Source organism: Bos grunniens, chromosome 8 (genome assembly GCF_055505025.1).
Source record: "Bos grunniens cultivar Pamir isolate PY7600 chromosome 8, Bosgru_T2T1.0, whole genome shotgun sequence".
In the NCBI taxonomy this organism is placed as follows: domain Eukaryota; kingdom Metazoa; phylum Chordata; class Mammalia; order Artiodactyla; family Bovidae; genus Bos; species Bos grunniens.
The window spans coordinates 32,558,596-32,579,217 of NC_141172.1; the positions used below are offsets into that span (position 1 = coordinate 32,558,596).

At 37.7% G+C, this 20,622-nt stretch overlaps 1 pseudogene; it reads left to right on the forward strand.

Annotated features, from left to right (window-relative positions):
* The first annotated feature begins 16,745 nt into the window (after positions 1-16,745).
* On the forward strand, positions 16,746-19,167 carry LOC147366903 (serine/threonine-protein kinase Nek4-like; annotated as a pseudogene).
* The last annotated feature ends 1,455 nt before the right edge of the window (positions 19,168-20,622 follow it).

Genomic DNA, 20,622 nt, shown 5'->3' on the forward strand with positions numbered 1-20,622 from the left:
TCACTGGAGTAAAGACTCCAAACTTCCAAATGGAAGCAGTGTTCAACCAGTGGACGTTAACTGATTCAAAACTATCAGCAGCTACCATAGTATTATCATGACAGGTATATGAAAAACAGGAAAAATATGGCAAGGATACACGCTATGCATGAGCCCAAAAGATTAGCCTTCTTACCTAAGCTCATCCAAATACTGTTAACCACTACCTCCAAATCTCCAAAATTCCAACAGCAAAGACCAATATGGCAATATTCCTGGAGTAGACTAAATGGCCACTTGATTCCAAGTTGACTATATTGAGTCTTTCTATCAGCTAAGGTCATGTGGTTTGTTTTCACAGGAATAGATATCTAGTGTAAGTAGAGGATTGCCTTTTCTTGCTAACGGGACTCAGCCAGCATCACTATCCAGGTGCTCACAGAATGCCTGGTCCATAGGTACTTAATCCCCAGACAGCTTCTGACCACAGAATTCACTGGGTGTAATACATAATGCATCATCCAGCTGCTGCTGCCCTGATAGTGTTAGAACGGCCTGATGAAGGAAAAATCTAAAGCACCAGCTTTGAATCAGAATCCTGCAAGCATAAAGAGGTATGCTTTATGTTTTGAATCAGGGACATTTATATGGGTAGAAGCCAGTTATGCTGCTAAATTAAACATCCTATAATGGATAGGACTAATTCTATAACAAAGAATTATTCAATCCCAAATATCAACAATGCCAAGATTGAGAAACCTGTACTAAAGGTGCAAAGGTGATTCAAGGTCCCAGGACATAAGAACTTTGTTGCATAGGCTAACAAGTATTGGTAAAATCAGGTCAGGATAAAAATTTCAGGTTCATGTTATTCTATTTCATGTTCCTTCCCTTGTGGTTGAACCACTTTGGCACTATTCATTTCAACTTAAAATACAGTAATTTGTGAGAAGCCTCCAATATTCCATGAGGTAACACCAGAGTTTCTTCTACCATTTCAGAATGAATAAAATCTGTCATGGTAACTCACTAGTGCAAGTTCAAAAGGAAAAAAAAAAACAACGAGGTTTTTTAAATGGGAAACTTACAAAAATGTGAGAAGTTTCCCATACTGAATAAACTTGAAAATCATTGCCTGACATTCATTTTTCACAACTCCAAACAATGTAACTCTCCTCTGACCTTTAAGATAAGTTAAATATAGAATTATGAAGGCAAGAATAGATAGATTAAAGAAAAATTTTCTTATAAGACATATGTTCTCTTCTGAATGTTCTTGTGTTGTCAGTACCATTTTGCACCTGTGTTTGCTGGGGAAGAACACCTAGTAGGAAAATATAGGAACAAATAATCAAAAAATATCTTTACAAATGTCAAAAGCCTACTGTTAAATTTATATTATTTGCCTTGGTAATATTTTCCTATTTTCCTAATTATTATTAAGTAGTTAATAAGTACATAGTAGAACATGCTGCTGCTAAGTCACTTCAGTCGTGTCCGACTCTGTGCGACCCCATAGAAAGAAGCCCACCAGGCTCCCCCGTCCCTGGGATTCTCCAGGCAAGAACACTGGAGTGGGTTGCCATTTCCTTCTCCATAGTAGAACATAGATCTGATAAAAACTTGATAAGTGATTTTGCAGATATTTAGAATATATTGAAAATTTCCAACTATGATATCTTAGTCTATGTCATATACACTAAACCAAAATGTGCTGTATATGTAATTTAGAATACAGTCTCTCCTAATCCTTAGCTGAAGTATATGAAACAATGCAGTTTAAACTACAGCACTATAAGGGTTGTGTCTAAATGTACAGCCAGTACAGTTATTTTGCCTGAATTTTCTAGTAACTATAGCTGAGCAGTAAATTCATTCCTCCTGCCAAGAGTTTTATCATTTTTTGACTGAATTGAAAGAAGTTAGCGGTCACTTCAAGGAAGAGGTCTTAAATCTAGCTTACAGCAGAAGAGGAAATGAAATTTGTATTTTAAAAGATTTATTGCAAAATAAACAATGAGGCACGCAAAACAGGAGGGTTACTGCAGGGACAACAGCATATTGATAATGATACCCAATGAGATTAAGTTATAAAAGCCTTTTTTTTCTAATGTCTAATTTAATGAAGAAAGTGCTAAAAATAAGTATAAGTAATTAGAAGTCTTATTGACCTTGCTATTAAATAGTTTGTTTTTAAATGTAAAAGCAAAACTAAAAAATAAAAAAGATTAGTATGCCCTCATGCTGCGCACTGAAGATGAAAGAATAATTGCATAGTTATAGTGTATAAATCTCAGTGAATATTACTTCTTAAATGCCAAAGAGGACCTGATAGGCATTAACAAAATTCATTAGAGTTGCATATTTTCCTAAGAGAAAAAAAAATAGCATTCTTGAAAATGACCATTTTTTAATTTATTTTTTAATCTTGTCAGTTCTTGGAATTACAGAAACATTGCTTTTGAGTGAAGATTAGGAAGTTTAAAGTTTCTTTCTTAGCCAAAAAAAAAAATAAGTTACATAGACCAAAATAAAAACCAAGATATAAAAATACAATAGTTTAAAAGCTAAAGATGCATTCCAAATTAAAAATTTATTAGGGGCCGAGTGGAAGAATTAGTGCTAAAGTTCAAAATAATTATTTCCCACTGTGTATTAGGTTGTTGTTGAGTTGCTAAGTCAAGTCTGACTCTTTTGTGACCCCATGGACTGTAGCCCATCAGTCTCGTCTGTCCATGGGATTTCCCAGGCAAGAATATTGAAGTGGGTTGCCATTTCCTTCTCCAGGTGATCTTCCCGACCCAAGAATCGAGCCCACATCTCCTGCATTGCAGGGGGATTCTTAGGGAGATTTTTTTTATTACTGAGCCACCTGGGAAGCCCATATAGTAGGTAGAGTATTGAATTTTAAATCAGAAAACTAAATTCAGTTTCCACCTATGCAATTTACTGTAATGCCAGTTTATTGTCATGTAGAAAACAACCTCAGAATCTCTTTGTCCTGCAATAACATTTAAAAAAACTAATAATAATAACTCATAGATCTTTGAGTTTTTAAGATTTAACCCACCTTAGCAAGATTACAAAAATTCACTCCAGCTGGGCTCCAGACTGTCCATGGGTTCATATCCTCCTACATGTCTTCTTCTGAGACAAGCAGCACCCTAGCAGCACTATCTTCAAGGCCTAAAGGAAACCCAAGAGGTAAGTGGAAACCTGGATAAGTCTTAACTACTCAGTTGGAAAATAGCATACTGTGGCCTACACATGCATCCCACTGGCTAATGTAGTTAATATGGTAAGTCCAGTGTCAATGGGATAGGCAAATATACTCTGACCTCAAAGAGACCCTGCACTAAAAATTAATAGGCCAGAGGTTGTCCATGTGTCATCCTGCTGTACAAGGAAGTAAAGAATTGGGAGAAATAATTCAATTGACCACATTTCTATGTGATCTCTGTTTACTCTGCAAAACAATGCATTATCTGCCCTAGGCCTTGTTTCTTCATAGAATTGATGACTCATCATAAACAAACACTCACTTTACACATATACTTATTGTTAAATGACAAGAACTTTGCTAAGTGCTCAACACATAGAGAAGGCAATGGCACCCCACTCCGGTACTCTTGCCTGGAAAATCTCATGGACAGAGGGGCCTGGTGGGCTGCAGTCCATGGGGTCGCTGAGGGTCGGACACGACTAAGCGACTTCACTTTCACTTTAATGCATCGGAGAAGGAAATGGCAACCCACTCCAGTGTTCTTGCCTGGAGAATCCCAGGGATGGGGGAGCCTGGTGGGCTGCCGTCTCTGGGGTCGCACAGAGTCAGACACGACTGAAGTGACTTAGCAGCAGCAGCAACACATAGAAGCATATGGAACACTGCCAGATTTGTTAGCTGAATGAGACATTTTATTAGGCAGGGCAGACTATGCTAAGCTCAGGTAATAAATAGGCCACCTAATGTGAGTAGATTCATGGAATAAAGTTTTTTTTCTAGGATATGCAGAGTATATTTTAGCTTGGAGTTTTTCTTAGTGACTTTCTCTCAGCCAGTTGAACCAGGCTACCAGCCTCTTATGCCACCATCTCTTAGGTGGCCTTCCTGGTTGTCACAAAAGCAAAAGATAAAGTGAAAGAGTGTGCAAAGGAGTTTCACATCCATGCCTGGGAATGGCTCACATCACGTTTTCCCACACTAAAGAAGCTGTCACCTGGCCGTTATCTAGTCGGAAGGTCCAAACTAACTGAAAGGATTTGGAAAACATAGTATCCAGAAAGAAATGTTAGGAGTTATTGATCACCTAGGCATTCTGTAATGTAATCCTCTTTTTTATTCACCAAATGTGTCACTTTTCTTTCTATACTTAGAATACACTTTTCCCCTAAAAAGGACAAGGCAGAGGACCACTTAGTTATTATATCTAGCTCAAAGTCCATGAATTTTGAATCATACACAACCATATCCATAGAGTCTTGATGACTTACATTATCTCCTACAAATCTCAATGGTCATGTGCCTTGACCACAAAGCTATCTGATTGCAGACCAAGCAGTCACACACAGTGTCTAGAGTAGAGACTGGATAAACACAATAAATACTCTCATTTGGAAAAGCAAATAAGAGGAGACCTTGTATTCATTAGTTTCTGGCAATTCTGAAACACTACTGAGCTGATAGCGTGCAATCTCTCAACCCTAGAAGTTCCAGGTACTTGTTAATTTTTTGTTGTTTCTGAAGCTACTCTATTAGGGAAACTGTGTTATCCATGGTTTTTCCTGGTCCCTGGCTCCACACTCTGGAGGTTCTTCCTAGTTCATTATTTATAGAAAATAGTTTTGGGAGAAATTACTCTTGCAGACCTGAGGAGCTGTTGAAACATGTCTATTGTTCATGGAGGTTGAAGTCTTAGGAGTTGTTTTAAATCTTAAAAAGTCATAACTTTTTTATGGTCCTAATTTTATTGAAAACTTAGTAGGCTTCAAAGACCTTGCTTTGCTTCTAGTCTGTTCCATGCTTAAAGTTCTTTAATATACATCATTCTCAAAACCACTTATTTTTTCTACTTTCTCACTCTCACATCTGTCTCATTCAATTTAATGGTGGCTATCTGCAAGCTTTCAGACTTGAATGAGAAGGCTATAAATTAACCTGACATTTTCCTTGGGTCACTTTATTCGAATGAACATTTTTGCTTGGGTTTTGCTGAAATTTTTGTTTACTAGTTTTTAGAACTAGTTAACTTTTCTACCAATGCCAAGTTCCCAAACTCTGTGTGTGTATGCGCAGTCACTCAATTGTGTGTGGCTCTTTGCAAGCCCATGGGCTATAGCCTGCCAAGCTCCTCTGTCCATGGAATTCTCCAGGCAAGAATACTGGAGTGGGCTGCCCTTTCCTTCTCCAGGGTATCTTCGCAGCCCAGGGATTGAACCCAGGTCTCCCATGTTGCAGGCAGATTCTTTACCCTCTGAGCCACCTGGGAAGAAAGATCATTCTTTCATGTAAATTGTTATTTAAATCAATAATAAACAACAAACCATGCTGAACTAGTGATTTTCAACACTTCTCTCTAGACCTGCAAGCTTTACAAGCCTATGGTCTGATTTCAGTGTTATCTCTGGTAAACAAGTATTTTGCCATTGCATGATACAATTCACCAGCCTTCTAGCTTTCAATTTCAATTTTTTCTTTGTCCACTCTCTGATTTCTAAGTAAACAAATGTCCTTTTTTTGTTGTTTTTGTAATTTCATAGCAACAATTCACATAGCCAGTATCCTCATTATTTAGTGAAGGCAAAGCTATGATGTATTAACAAATAAATCAAAGATCTATAATTCAACAAACTTTTTTCTTATTCATTCAAATTCCAGTAGGTTTCAGAGATTCTCCTGGAGGCTTTATTCTAAAAATTAAATTTTTAAAATAGGCTATTTCCACATTGTCACTACCTTTAATATAACTTTCCTGATCACTGTTGAAATATAAGAGATTGTGGAGGCTCACAAAGCAAGTTCTTAGGCTTAAACACAGGACACTCTTCTAAGAATAAGACACCCTTCTACCACATTGCATTAGACAGAACCCAGTTGTATGGCCCTACTTAAAAAAAATAACTGCAGGTGAAGATGGAAATTATAGTTATTTTACAGATGCAGAAAGATGAAGTGAGTTTTCTTGAGCATCTGGCCAGTTTTGTCCCTCTCCCACATGCATCTCTGCAAAAACCCTAATACTACATGATATGAGGCTAACATGAGGATCAAAAAATGATCAATATATAGTGTAAAATAATGTACACATTCAAACAATTTTATTAGGTTTTTATGACTTTTGACATTAATTGATCATTTGAGAAATATTAACAAATACCCAATAAATCTAGCTTGTATGCAAATTAGGTAGATACTTATATAGCTTATACAATTTCTATTCTATTTGAATTTTGAAATATCTTAATGAGGCTAGAAATAGTCATACTTAATATAAAGTATATGATTCATGGGGCTTCCCATGTGGCTCAGTGGTAAAGAATAAGCCTGCCAACACTAGAGATGCAAGAGATGTGGGTTCAGTCCCTGGGTTGGGAACATCCCCTGAAGAAAATGGCAACACATTCTAGTATTCTTGCCTGGGAAATCCCAGGGACTGCAAGGAGCCTGACAGGCTACATTTCATGGGCTTGCAAGGAGTTGGGCACAACTTAGTGACTGAGCAGACACACATATGATTCATGGGTCATCCTAATGGGGGTTCTTAGTCTCCAAAGGAAAATTATAAGAACAATTGATCAAATTTTCCACTAATCTAAATTTGTAAAGTAAAAGTGAAAGTCACTCAGTGGTGTCCAACTCTTTGTGACCCCATGGACTATACAGTCCATGGAATTCTCCAGGCTAGAATACTGGCGTGGGTAGCCTTTCCCTTCTCCAAGGGATCTTCCTAACCCAGGAATTGAACAGGGGTCTCCTGCATTGCAAGCGGATTCTTTACCAACTGAGCTGTAAGGAAAGCATCGAAATTTAAGTGACCATAATTGCCTATGGCTATTAGATGGCAACTCACTCAGTATTCTTGCCTGGAGAATCCGATGGACAGAGGAGCGTGGCAGGCTACAGTACATGACATCACAAGAGTCAGACACGACAGCGACTAAACCACCACCACCATTATTTCTAAGGTATTAGAAGAAATTAAAATCAAGAAGAAAAGTAAAATGCTTTGGCATCAGTTTGTTGTAACTATATTATTTTGATTGAATATTCATTATGCACCGTTTATTATAAACAGTAATACCCAGAAACTGAACCCAGGTCTTCTGCATTAGAGTCAGATTCTTTACCATCTGAGCCACTAGAGAAGCCTTCTTTCATCAGTTATGCACTATTTATTATAAACAATAATATGCAAGTAATAATTAATATGCAGTAGTATTGAAATGATAATTTATCTACTCACAGTTTACATGTAAACAAAACACTGTGACTAAGAGTGACACGTGAAAATTAACTAGTTTCATAGTATTCATGGGAGTGACCAGAAATCAAACATTCTTCAGGCACTACATTCAAAAGTGTAAATTTGTTTCTTACTTTATTTTTCCATTTATTTAAAAACATTGAATGGGTTCTCATAAATGCTAAGCACTCTTCCAGGCACAAGTTTATATTAGGACTTTTCCCACAGAATATCAAAGAAAAAAATGAGAGAAGAGGGGCAGGATAAATTTCCTGGCTCATGGATTCTTTTATAATTTTTGTATTTATTTTAAACAGAAGATATCATTAGTAGAGTATAAGGTAAAATCACTGGATCAAGAATCAGAATACTGTTTCACATCTTGACTCTATTATTTACTGGCCCTACAACCTTGGGCAAGTCACATAATCTCTCATGTTACTGGTCATTGAATGCTTTTGGATAATAATAGAGAAAATAATAACCACTCTTTCTATAACATCAAGTGGTTCTAAAGATCAAATGAAACAATGTATGCAAAAGTAGTTTGAAACTAAATTGCTATACAGATTTAAAATATTTTTTATTGTTTCTAAATCATTTTAATAGATTATGTTTTAGGTTAGGCGTTTTCCTCTTCCTATTATTTTTTTTTTCACAGCATCATCTTTTAGGATTTGAAATAGCTCAACTGGAATTCCATCACCTCCATTAGCTTTGTTCATAGTGATGCTTCCTAAGACCCACTTGACTTCACATTCCAAGATGTCTGGCCCCAGGTGAGTGATCACACCATCATGATTATCTGGGTGTTGAAGATCTTTTTTGTATAGTTCTTCTGTGTATTCTTGCCACCTCTTCTTAATATCTTCTGCTTCTGTTAGGTCCATACCATTTCTGTCCTTTATTGAGCCCATCTTTGCATGAAATGTTTTTTGTATCTCTCATTTTTTTGAAGAGATCTCTAGTCTCTCTCATTCTATTGTTTCTATTTCTTTGTATTGGTCACTGAGGAAAACTTTCTTATCTCTCCTTGCTATTCTTTGGAACTCTGCATTCAAATGAGTATATCTTTCCTTTCCTCCTTTGCCTTTAGCCTCTCTTCTTTTCTCAGCTATGTGTAAAGCCTCCTCAGATCACCATTTTGCCTTTTTGCATTTCTCTTTCATAGGGATAGTCTTTATCACTGCCTCCAGTACAATGTCGTGAACCTCTGTCCATAATTCTTCAAGGACTCTCTCTATCAGATCTAATCCCTTGAATCTATTTGTCACTTCCACTGTATAATCATAAGGGATTTGATTTAGGTCATACCTGAATGGTCTAGTGGTTTTCCCTACTTTCTTCAATTTAAGTCTGAATTTTGCAACGAGGAGTTTTTATCTGTGCCACAGTCATCTCCTGGTCTTGTTTTTGCTGACTGTGTAGAGCTTCTCCATCTTTGGCTACAAAGAATATAATCAATCTGATTTTGGTATTGACCATCTGGTGATGTCCATGTGTAGAGTCTTCTCTTGTGTTGGACGAAAAAGAAAGATGAGCACCGAAGAATTGATGTGTTTGAACTGTGGTGTTGGAGAAGACTCTTACGAGTCCCTTGGACTGCAAAGAGATCCCACCTGTCCATCCTGAAGGAAATCAGTCCTGAATATTCATTGAAAGGACTGATGCTGAAGCTGAAACTCCAATACTTCCGCTGCCTGATGTGAAGCACTGACTCATTTGGAAAGACCCTGATGCTGGGAATGATTGAAGGTTGGAGGAGAAGGTGACAACAGAGGATGAGACGGTTGGATGGCATCACTGACTCAATGGGCATGAGTTTTGAGTAAGCTCTGGGAGTTGATAATGGACAGGGAAGCCTGGTGTGCTGCAGTCCATGGGATTACAAAGAGTCAGACACGACTGAGCTACTGAACTGATTATTATCTTTTTTAAAAAAAATACTTGCTCTATAGGACATAAGATAGCCATTATTCCTAACCTTTTTCTCTTTGCATTCTTCCTATTACTCCTGGCACATTATTCTAATAAAGCTATCTTTTCCAACATGTAAAATGCATTCATAATCTTGAATAAAGGAAGACAGGCGGTATAATAAAAATGTATTAAAAATGTATATCTAAAGATCAGGATGAAGGATAAGTGATTTGTAGTACAACCTGCCATCAAAAGTACTGAACGCTGGGGAATGTATAAGACATGTGTAAGAATCAATATTAAAACCATACTTAGCACAGTCTAAGAGGGCAATAGTGACATTCAACATAGCATTTTACATTTTGCTAATGGATTAGAAAGGAGACTGTCATTTTGTACTCCTTAGCAACAAAATCCACTTTATTCCGTAAGTTGTAAATAAAAGAATGTCGTAGTATTAACATACTTCTCAAGTTAGACTGAAATTCATGGAATGTGACTGACAGAGTGTTTATCCCTGTATTTCTTATATCTTTGTTTATTTGTTTTTATAAAAGAAATCTGAGTTTAATTTAATTTTCATTATAAAATCAATAATGATGATAATCATAGAGTCTCTTTGAGTTTTATAATTGACCAAGAAGTAATAGACAGTTGTTGAATGCGATTTAAGTTGGCATGATTGATTTCAAAGCCATCCAGCATTTGAACTTTTGCAAGTTAACATAAACAAGAGTGAGGTATGGAAGTGATAAAAATAAGAAAAGTACCTGGTAAAAATGAGTATTTCTTTATTGACCCTAAAATCACATAATCTCTTCTTAAGGTTTTAAAAAAATTGTTTTTGTCATTTATATCTGTTAAGTGGAAAGCAAGTCTTAAAGAATATATCTGAAAGTGATCATCCTGGCTATATCTTATAGAATGGTTATTGGTAGTTATTTCTAAAAATAGAAATATTTTGCTTATCCTTTGAAATATATGTTTCTGTTATTACAAGTATTATAGGTAACAAAACATACTAAGTATATATCATTCTGTTTTATTCTATATCTATTGATTTTCACCTATCTGGCAAAGACTTTCAATTACTAGTATTCTATTGATAAAATGAAAATTACTGTTACTGCACTTAATAGATATTTATACATTTATATTGCATTTGAGAAAATCATGATACTATTTTCTGCCTATCTTTAATGGTCATGTCTCTCTCCCAAACCTGTAAAATGCCATGAAAAATGATAAATTTAATAAAACTACCTTGAGTTGGAATCTGACACTCAAAGTACATTTCTTGCTCATCCTGGCCACTGTTGTCATACTTGGAAGACAGTTACTATATGAAGAGAGGCAAAAGGCCCAACAGAAAATTTGTGCAACTGCCCTTTTGTTAACAGTTAAATGACAGATATAGCAGTAGCAGCCAAATTTAAACAATCGTACTAAATCTAACCCAGTCTTCTGGATGTGGGAGAAGAGACTGCTGAAGATATGAGATGAAATGAAGAGAAAGCATAGAATGGTTTGACTAAACACACACACTCGCAGATACAGAATGAATTATATACATATTGATGATGATTTTTTTCCTTTCTTGCCTTATTCTGCCTTGTTCCTTTTGGATTCCACTGATACCAAATCCTAACTCTCCTTTTCTTTGTCTGCACAAAGAAATATAAGTAGTTACAATACCGAGCATGCTGGATGTCCTTCAGCAGGCTAAGCCTTTTGTATGAACCTGATAATTGCCACATTTCTACCTCTCTCACTTCCTTTTCACTGGTGTTCTTATGAAACCTGAAAGCAATCCAGTGAGTTAGCAAGCAAATACATCAGTCCCATTTGTCCTGCACGTTGGAGCGACAGGATCATTTTCAGGACTGACTTAGCTATTCGGTTATAAAGGCAGAGAATCCCAGGTGAAAGCCTGCTATGCAGCCTGAGGTCTGTGTTGACCTCAAACCAATTATTCAACATCCCAAAGCCTGAGGTGGAAACTGAAGACATGAATAAAAATCCTGTAGGATTACTAATAAGATTAGAGATAATGTTTGTAAAGTTCTTTCAGTTAGTGCTGGGCACAAGGGGGGCAGCTGGTGAAAAATGGCTACTATTATTCAAAAGAAACACTGTAATTAGAGACCAAGTTTGATAATGATATTTAAAATATTTTAGGGCTAGGAATAGTAGACTTTGTTTCATGTTTGAGGGCCTCTAAAGTAAGAAACACTTTGCAGAGAAGAATTAAAGGCTGTCCTTGATGGCCTGCCTTCTGAAATACTTGCTTCCTGCTATTGATTTCACAAGCATGGCACAAGCCCGTGGAAAGAAGCGGTAACAATGGTTTAAAAATAAAATGTTATATTGCTTTTGAGATTTTTGTTTGTTTGGGTGCTAGCCTACAAAATATGTCAAGGATTGTATGAAATTTGTAATATGTTTTCAAACATCTCTAGAAGAGATAGGATAATCACAGTATATGGTATATTTGTCCATCCCTAAATCAAAAGAGTGAAGAGCTACCCAATTATCAAACTAATAAAGGTAGTGTTCACTGTGCCAGGCATTGCTCTAAGATCTTCATATAAATTGTTTTATTTCATTTGGTGATTCCCTAAATTTTATTCTTCTCATATTTTTAACATTGGGTGATGAGGTTTGTAGAGATAATTATGGAAGGATATAATACAATTCATTCTACCTCTTTCTGTATTTTTCACCTTTGGCAATGGTCCCTCCAATATTACAACCCAGGATTCCTAAAGTTATTTTGGCGCCAACCCTCTCTTAATTCTTTTTACTTTAGAAGCCTTTAATCCTGCAGATGTCCCTTTAGATATCTTAGTATAATGACCATTCTTCCAGTTTTTGTTTTTTGCAGTATCAGATCCTTCCACCTTCAGGCCTTTCTCCACGTGGTTGTTGAAGTTATCTCCATAGAGAAGTAAGTTCTTGTCACTTCTCTGATTTAAAGCTTCTGCTCACTGCCTAGCAAGGCTTCAGTGGCTCTTCACCACCAGCATTTTGTCACACCTTGATGCTCAGTGCCAGCCACTCCCCACACTACCTCCCACTTTACCCCAAGCTTTAATTCATCCATTATACACAAACACACTCTGTACCCTTGCTGTAATTATCCCCTAAACACAATGCCAGGTCTCGTCATTTGTATTTGTTTGGACTACCCTCAAAACTCCTTGTAGACTTTCCATGATTCAACCACAGTTTAAATTGGATTCCTTGTGACTCTAGGATGGATATCTTTCTGTACGAAGCTTATTGGGGCAGCTTTCAGCAGCGCTGCATGTCAGAGATGGAGGAAGCAGTATTGTTAAGAGGAGAGGTTGAAATGTGGTACAGATGAAAAGAACCCTTAGCCAATCTAACTGAGTGAGCAGATCACAGAGCAGTATTCAATAAAGGTTTTCCCTGAGGAAGAAGCATAATTTTGGGCAGAGCAGACCTCTTTGGCTGAAGATAATTCCTGGAGAAGGATAGATACAGAGCTGTAGCAGCCCAGGATCAGGGGTGATGGGGATCGCGGACCCAAAGGAGTTTCTGAATGGCCCAGTACAGCACCCACTGCACCCCCACAGGGGTTATTCCTCCAGCGCTTGTCATCTGTACTCAGTCATGGTTGAATCCTTTTTCAGGCTGTGAACTCTCTCTCACATGGCTGCGTTTATGTCTTTAGGAGCCATCCCAGTTTGCAGTACAGTGCCTGGTGCCTTGGAAGCTTTTAAAAGGACACTGACTTGCCACAGAATGAAATGCCATACACCTGGAGTCATAATACCTGATGCTGTATGCTTCCTTGTAAAACGTGTACAGATTTTCTATCTTAGAAGTTTTAATTAGCATTGCTATTTGGTTAAATTGGCTTTCAAGGAGATAAAGGGAGAAATGCTGAGAAGAGGTTTAGTTTGTAAAGAGATCTGTACAATGGAAAAAGCTATTTCAGAGGCACAGTCGATTACCAACATCAATTAGAAATCAGAAAGAGGAAGACCTTTAAAAAATACATATTTGAGAGAAAGGGCAATTGGAGACTCTTAATTTGAACATTGGGGAGAACTGGAGTGAGATATGGACCTCAGGGATAAATTACTGGAAAATATTTAGAATCAGCTGAGCTCAGGGCTGTAAATCAAACACCTCAGACACTATTGCAAAACCACTGCCATGATGGAAATAAATAAATTCTCAAGTAGCTACTTGATTGGTTATTTCAGTAAAATATATTGATATTTCAGTTGGTATAGGGACAGTTATGTCTCCCTAAGGAAAAAAATATATATACGTGGCCTGCCCTTCACAGACATGGCACGTTGAAGCCTCACAATAAGTGTTTGTTCGCTACCTCCTTCCCATAAAGGTAAACGTTTTAAGTCTGCCTTACCTTTCGTTTCAAAGATGAGCTAAAGTACCTAGTGTTAGACATCCAGGGGTCTTCTATTGCCCACATGGTGCCTCTCGCAAGAGGCTATATAGTCAGAGACTTGACTCAGCCTGAACTTCAGGAAATGAAAACAGATCTCTCTCTCTCCTCTTTTTCCTATCTGAGTAGATTCCTGGTACATATATTTGTGCTTTGCCCTTTCTCCTATTCACACAGGTAATGTGGTCTTTTTTAAAAAAACTTAATACAAAAAGATCTTGCCTACAGTGCACGTGTATTTTGGAGGTAGAATTAGGATACACCTCTTTTCTCACATTAAGAATAAAATGAGTTATGATTTGAGTCAACAGTGTTTAGTATCAATATCTTGCAGAGTAGTACACTAGAAAATATGCTGGAGAATGATGAATAAAACATAGGAATATTGAGAAGGAAGACAAATCACTAGCAGTAATGGCAGAAGAATGAAGCAAGTGTATAGTTTAGGTGGAATTAAGATGCTATGACAGCAAGGAGGTGGGGATGATAGCTTTTGACCTAAGGGAAATCAGAAGATGTGGCTCTTTTCAGACCTTGTGAGTGTCCTTAATCATTAGTTAATTTGACCCCTGCATGTAAATCTGTGTTGTTGGCTCTGTATGTGTTTCCTGGTAATTGATACCCACTTTTCCAGTTAATTTTGTGTATCTTCCATCTGTGCCTTTTTGGATGCAGGGGAATGATTTTAGAATGATCACACACACACACACACATATGAATCTCAAGAATGCCAGTTTTATAAAGACCAAAATTTGACTGAAAGGAAATCAAGCAATGGGACACACATCACAGTATTGAATGTGGCTTAGAGTCCAGCAGTTAGAAATGTGGCAGAAAATTGCTGGAAAAAAAAAGAAAAAGTCAAGTTACAAGAATAATTTTGAGGAAATTTTGTCAGAAAGCAAATTTCTAAAACTAAGATTCAGCTCAAGCATGATAGAACTAGTATGATATAGCAGCAATAGTGACAGAATCTAAGACATTGACTATCGGAGGCTGTTTCAAGTCATCTGCAATGCAACAACCATGAGGAAAGTTTAGAACCGCTGCAAAAATTCCATTAGAGTTTGGAGTTTGCATCTAGAAATTGACTACAAAATGGGATGGAGAGAAGCTTAGATGAACTGAAGATAAAACAGTCTGAAACTGAGAAGTCAAAAAGCAACTGTTCTGCAGAGTTGCAGAAAGATACACATCATACTGAAGGAATGTGTGAAGGAAGTAAAGTGTTCATATATAGGTTTTTTCTGTAACTTCCTCATCCTTCTTACTACCCTCCAATGGCTAGGTAGCAGGAAAAGAAAGTAAAGCTTACTTTTCTTTGCTAATCTCAGTACAATCCAATCATTATTTTTTTTTTTTACATTGCAAAATGTGTCTTCTTGGATGATGCAAATTCATCATTGTTCTCTTATATTCTCTAAGATCTCATCTGGGTGCAGAACTGTAGAAGCATAGTGTATGGCAAGATATTGTAACACTGGGAAAAGGGTCTTTTTCTGCTAATTTATATGTGCCCTGGTTGTTATGCTAATGTATTATTTATCTAAGCTGTTGTTTTGCCTGATTGAGTTGGCAATGGCTGCTGATTTCTGCCGCAGATGATTTCTTATTCTGTCTTGTTTTCTAGTGTCTTGGAACCTTCCCAGTTGAATTGACCTTTTGAATTTCTGCTGCTTCTCTCATCTTGCTCATAGTCTGATGGCAGAATCTACTTAGGTATCCCTTTACCTTCAACCACAGGAGGCCATATTGCCTTTTGATCATCTGTAGCAGCAGCAGCAGCAGCATGCTCTCTTCAGGTGGTGCAGTTGATAAAGAATCCGCCTGCAATGCAAAAGACACAAGAGACACAGGTTCCATCCCTGGGTTGGAAAGATCACCTGGAGGAGGGCATGGGAACCCACTCCAATATTCTTGCCTGGATAATCCCATGGACAGAGCAGCCTTGCAGGCTATAGTCCAGGGGTTGCAAAGAGTCAGACAGGACTGAGCCAAGAGCACACACACATGCCAGTGACATTCAGGAACAGAGGGGTGTTTGGAAGTATAGGTTAGATCTTCTCTTTGTATCCTCCCAGCTACACCAAGCCCTCCAAAGCTAGCTCAGAGATACTCTCTTCAGAAGGCTGCTCTCCACCTCCCACATGGGTGGCTGGGAAATTCCACATATTTACTTGACCGCACACCATACTGACCCTTGCTGTTCCAACCCTTATGTGCTTTGCAATTCCAGGACTGGAAAATCAGAGTAGGTGGCTATTCTTATATAAATTTCTTCAGTATCCTTACTTGTCTACCATTCTCTCCTAAATTTTAATGAAATTGGAAGTGGTGGGATTTTCATTTATTTCTCCCACTTGTCTTCCTCAGACATCTACTAAATCAAACTCTGTCATCTAAGCACTCAAGTCCAGACAATAATATGTTCAATGGGAAATAGGAAAGACACTGTTTTCTCTCACAGCAATGCCTGATTTTTAAGCCTATAGCCTAACATTTTGTTTTGTTTTTATAAAAAATAATTTATCAACTACTACTTAATGTTTTTAATAGTAAAAAGTAGTATCACTGGATATATGTCATTTATTTCTCCTGTTGCTTTTATCACTATAGAATAATATAAAACTTCCAACCCAGTATGTTCTGTCCCTGTATTGAAGCTCATGAGTATCTTAAAAAAGAAATAGTTCTAGATAGCATGTTAGTTTAAGACTCAGTAAACAGTAACCAAACAAATGTCATACAATAGACTTTTCCTCATAAAGCTTGTAAGATAGCCAATAGCAGCAACAATGCGGTGGGTTGGGCCTCTAGCCTGGCACCCAGGCCAGGCCTCCTCAGCCACCACTAACACCATATGGTCTCTGGCACCTCAGCGTCCTGACTGTGGGTGGGATCAGTAGGGGGAGGTGACTGTGACAGACCAGCGGGAATGGCAGTATGTCATCAAAAAGCTGAAGCTCCAAAATGCCTCAGCTGAGAGCATCAAGTTGCTGGACAGAAAGCTCAGCTCTTGTCTCAGATGAAGGACCCAATGCTGTCACCTACAAAGAGCCATGGGAGGGAGGGGAACCATCTGTTGAACATCATCATGGGCTTCTGCAAAGGAGGTGCTCTGTACCGAAAACTCTAAGAGCAGAAGGGGAAGCTTCTGCCTGAGAGTTTGGTGGTGGGCTTCCCTGGTGGCTCAGTTGGTAAAGAATCTGCCTGCAATGCAGTACACCTGGGTTTGATCCCTGGGTCCGAAAGATCCCCTGGAGAAGGGAATGACAACCCACTCCAGTATTCTTGCCTGGAGAATCCCATGGACAGAGGAGCTTGGTGGGCTGTAGTCCATGGGGTCACAAAGAGTTGGACACGATTGAGTGACAAGCACTTTCACTTTCACTTTGGTGGTAGAGTGGTTTGTTCAGATTCTCATGGCCCTGCAGTATTTACATGAAAAATACTTCCTTCATCGAGCTCTGCAAGCTCAAAATGTCTTCCTAACAAGAGCAAAACATCATCAAAAAGGGTGAATTAGGGATTTCCTGTGTGCTTGAGAACCACTGCAGCATGGCTGGAACACTTATTGGCACACACATGAGCCCTGAATTGTTCTCAACAAACCCTAAAACTAGAAGTCTGATATTTGGGCTATGAGATGCTGTGTTTATGAAATGGCAATCCTGGAAACATGCTTTCAATGCAAAAGACATTAACTCTTTGGTTTATTGGATTATTGAAGGAACTGCCACTGATGCTGAAAGATTACAGCCCAGAGTTGATAGAATTGATAAGAACCATGCTGAGCAAAAAACCTGAAGAAAGACCTTCTGTGAGGAACATCCCTGAGACAGCCTTACATAAAGCACCAAATATGCTTGTTTTTGGAGGCCATAAAGGCAAAAAAAACCCAAAATAACATTAAAGATGGTGCTCTAAATTCAAGCCTGTAGCTACAGTGCTTTCTGGAAAGATTGAATTGTCATGAAGTAGTTCACTCTTAATCACACTCTTCTGAGAGCTCTAAGACATATGTAAAGGGTGAAGACAAATGTTTGTCCCAAGAGAAACCCATGGTCATTGGCCCCTTGAGACACCCACAAGTCTGAAAGACCATGACTACAAACCAGACACAAACAGTACTGCAGAATCACTAGCTGTGATTTTAGGATGAATATTAACGTCTTACTTGAAGAAAGGTGAAACTCAATGGATGATAGCTAGTTCAAGAGAATCAACCAAGATACTCAGATGACTCTAATGAGCTAGAAGGTAAATGTAATATTTCTCAAGTGAAGGAGAGTCTGAATAATAACACTAAATCCAGTGTTCAACCTGAAACCTGAATTCCCACATGGTCCTCTGAGTATGTCACTGGAGTAATGAATGAGCCAGTGAAGCCTCTGCAGCCCCTAAACAAAGACCAAGATTTACCAAAGGACTAGAATCAAGTTGCTGGTGAATGTGTTATAAGAAAAAAGGATAGAATCTACCCAGGTTTACAGCCATACAGCTCTGGGTCTGAACCTTCCCTGTCTTGACAGTAGCTGCAGAAGGAAAGAGAACCTATTGAGCCCAGTGGGGAAAAGAGACAGTTCCAAGAGACTCTCCTCATCTTTTGTCTTCTCTTCCCACTGTTGGAAAATTGGATGTCACATCAACACAAAAAATGCTGAAACCCAAAGTAGAGTGGTCACTGGATCTGTGAGTAGTTCCAGGAGCAGTGAGACAACATCAACAAAGGACCAACCATTATCCGCAAGAGAGGGAAGGCAACTAAAGCAGTTGCAAGACGAGATCTTGCCCTCAGGCCCTTCAGTGAGGAAAGCTCCTCAGAGAGACAATGTGTGAGTTTCCTTTCCTGAGCAACACTGCAGTCAGAAGACAAGCATGGAGCAGGACCGGTGTGACCTTCCTCTTGTGGTTCCTCTGGCCCTGTTGGTCTCAGATGAGTGGTCATACAAAGGAAATGAGAGACTGGTACAAATGATGACTCAGACCTTAAATCTGGGCTCTAAAGAGAGCTGTGAAGATCTCCCAATACCAGATTCAGTGTCAGAATTTAAACTTCATAAAAAATTTTGAGATATGGTGATATTTCATAGGAAAGTTGCAGAAGAGGCAGAGGAACTCCATTTTAAAGAATTATTTTCAGCCATCATGCCAGGTTCTGAAAAAATCAGAAGAATAATTGAAGCCTAGAGAGCTGATGTAATTCAGGGCCTATGGATTCAGCTTTTAGAGCATGTGTATGATATTTTTGAAGAGGATGATGAGTTAAAAAGAGAGGTACATTTGCATGAGCACATGGGTGAAAATATGTCTTACACTGTGAAAGCTCACCAGTTAATGATTTTTTAAGACAATGTGAGTTTTTGAGAATTTATCTAGTCTGCCAGAACCAAACTATTTTCAAAGGTTTTTGGCTTAAACAAAAACAAACAAACCTATAACAGTGATTGGAGGCCATTCAACATTCTTATATCTTATGGGTATTTCTTTACTGAGGAAAATAAAAAGGACAAAATAGAGTAATAATGAAGCAAGCTTACAAAAAAAAATAACATTTTATTTAGAATATCAGTTCACTATCTTTTCCTGTGCTATACAGTAGGACCTTATTGTTAATCTATTCGTAGTTTGTATCTGCTAATTCCAAACTCCTAATTTATTCTCCCTTGCTCTGCACTTTACGCTTTGGTAACCATAAGTTTGTTTTTTATGTCTGCGGGTCTGTTTCTGTTTTATATATAATTTCATTTGTCCTTTTTTTAAAGATTATACATATAAGTGATGTCATATGATATTTGTCTTTGTCTGACTTACTTCACTTAGTATAATAATCTCTAGCTTCTTCTATGTTGCTGCAAATGACATATTTCATTATTTTTTATAGCTCAGTAGTATTCCATTGTATAAAGACACCACATCTTGTTATCCATTCACCTGCTGATGGATGCTTAGATTGCTTCTCTATCTTTGCTACTATAAATAGCTCTGCAGTGAACACTGGGGTGCATGTATGTTTTCGAATTATTATTTTCTCCAGATTTATGTTTGTATATCTTGATTGAAACAAGATTGATAGAGAAAATTAAAATAAGGAAGTTACTTCTAGTTTTAGTATTTTATAGTGCAAATAGAACAAACATTAGAACGACTAGAAAAGCAAGGTATAATGTTAACCACTGTTTTCCAGTCATAAATCCAAATGGTTGATTGAAAAGCTTTCTTTTGCATTCTCTTCATTGAAAATTTTTTGCTCAAAACTGACCATATGGATTTCTGGTCTAAAGATTTTATATATATATATATATATTCTATATATATTCAGGGAGCAGAAGTTTCCCAAGTGTGAATATTAGAGATGTGATGTCCTTGAGCTTCTTAGGCACAGATTTATTAGTAAGAGGATCTATTCACCTTGTGCAGTGTGGCACAGAGAAGCAGAGTTTTATTACATATGATATTAGTTTTAGGTTTATAGAAAAGTTGCAAAGATAGTACAAAGAGTTCTATATACCCCACATTCAATGCCCCCTACTATTAATATCTTCTTTAACTATAGTACTTTTATTAAAACTAATAAAGCAAAATGTACAAAAAATGATATACATCTGACTGTAACAGAAGACTAAATCAGAGTAGTATCAGTGGTCAGTGGTATTAATAGTATAAATAGTGATAACCAGATGATCTAGGAATAAAAAATAAAAGCTTTAAGTATGGTTGGAACCCAGGCCTCCAGAATTGTCATGAAAATTCACCACCTGCCCCCAGTTGGTTTTTCCCTCCTTTGGAGCAAAATAGGACCCTGTGTTCCCTTTGTTAGCA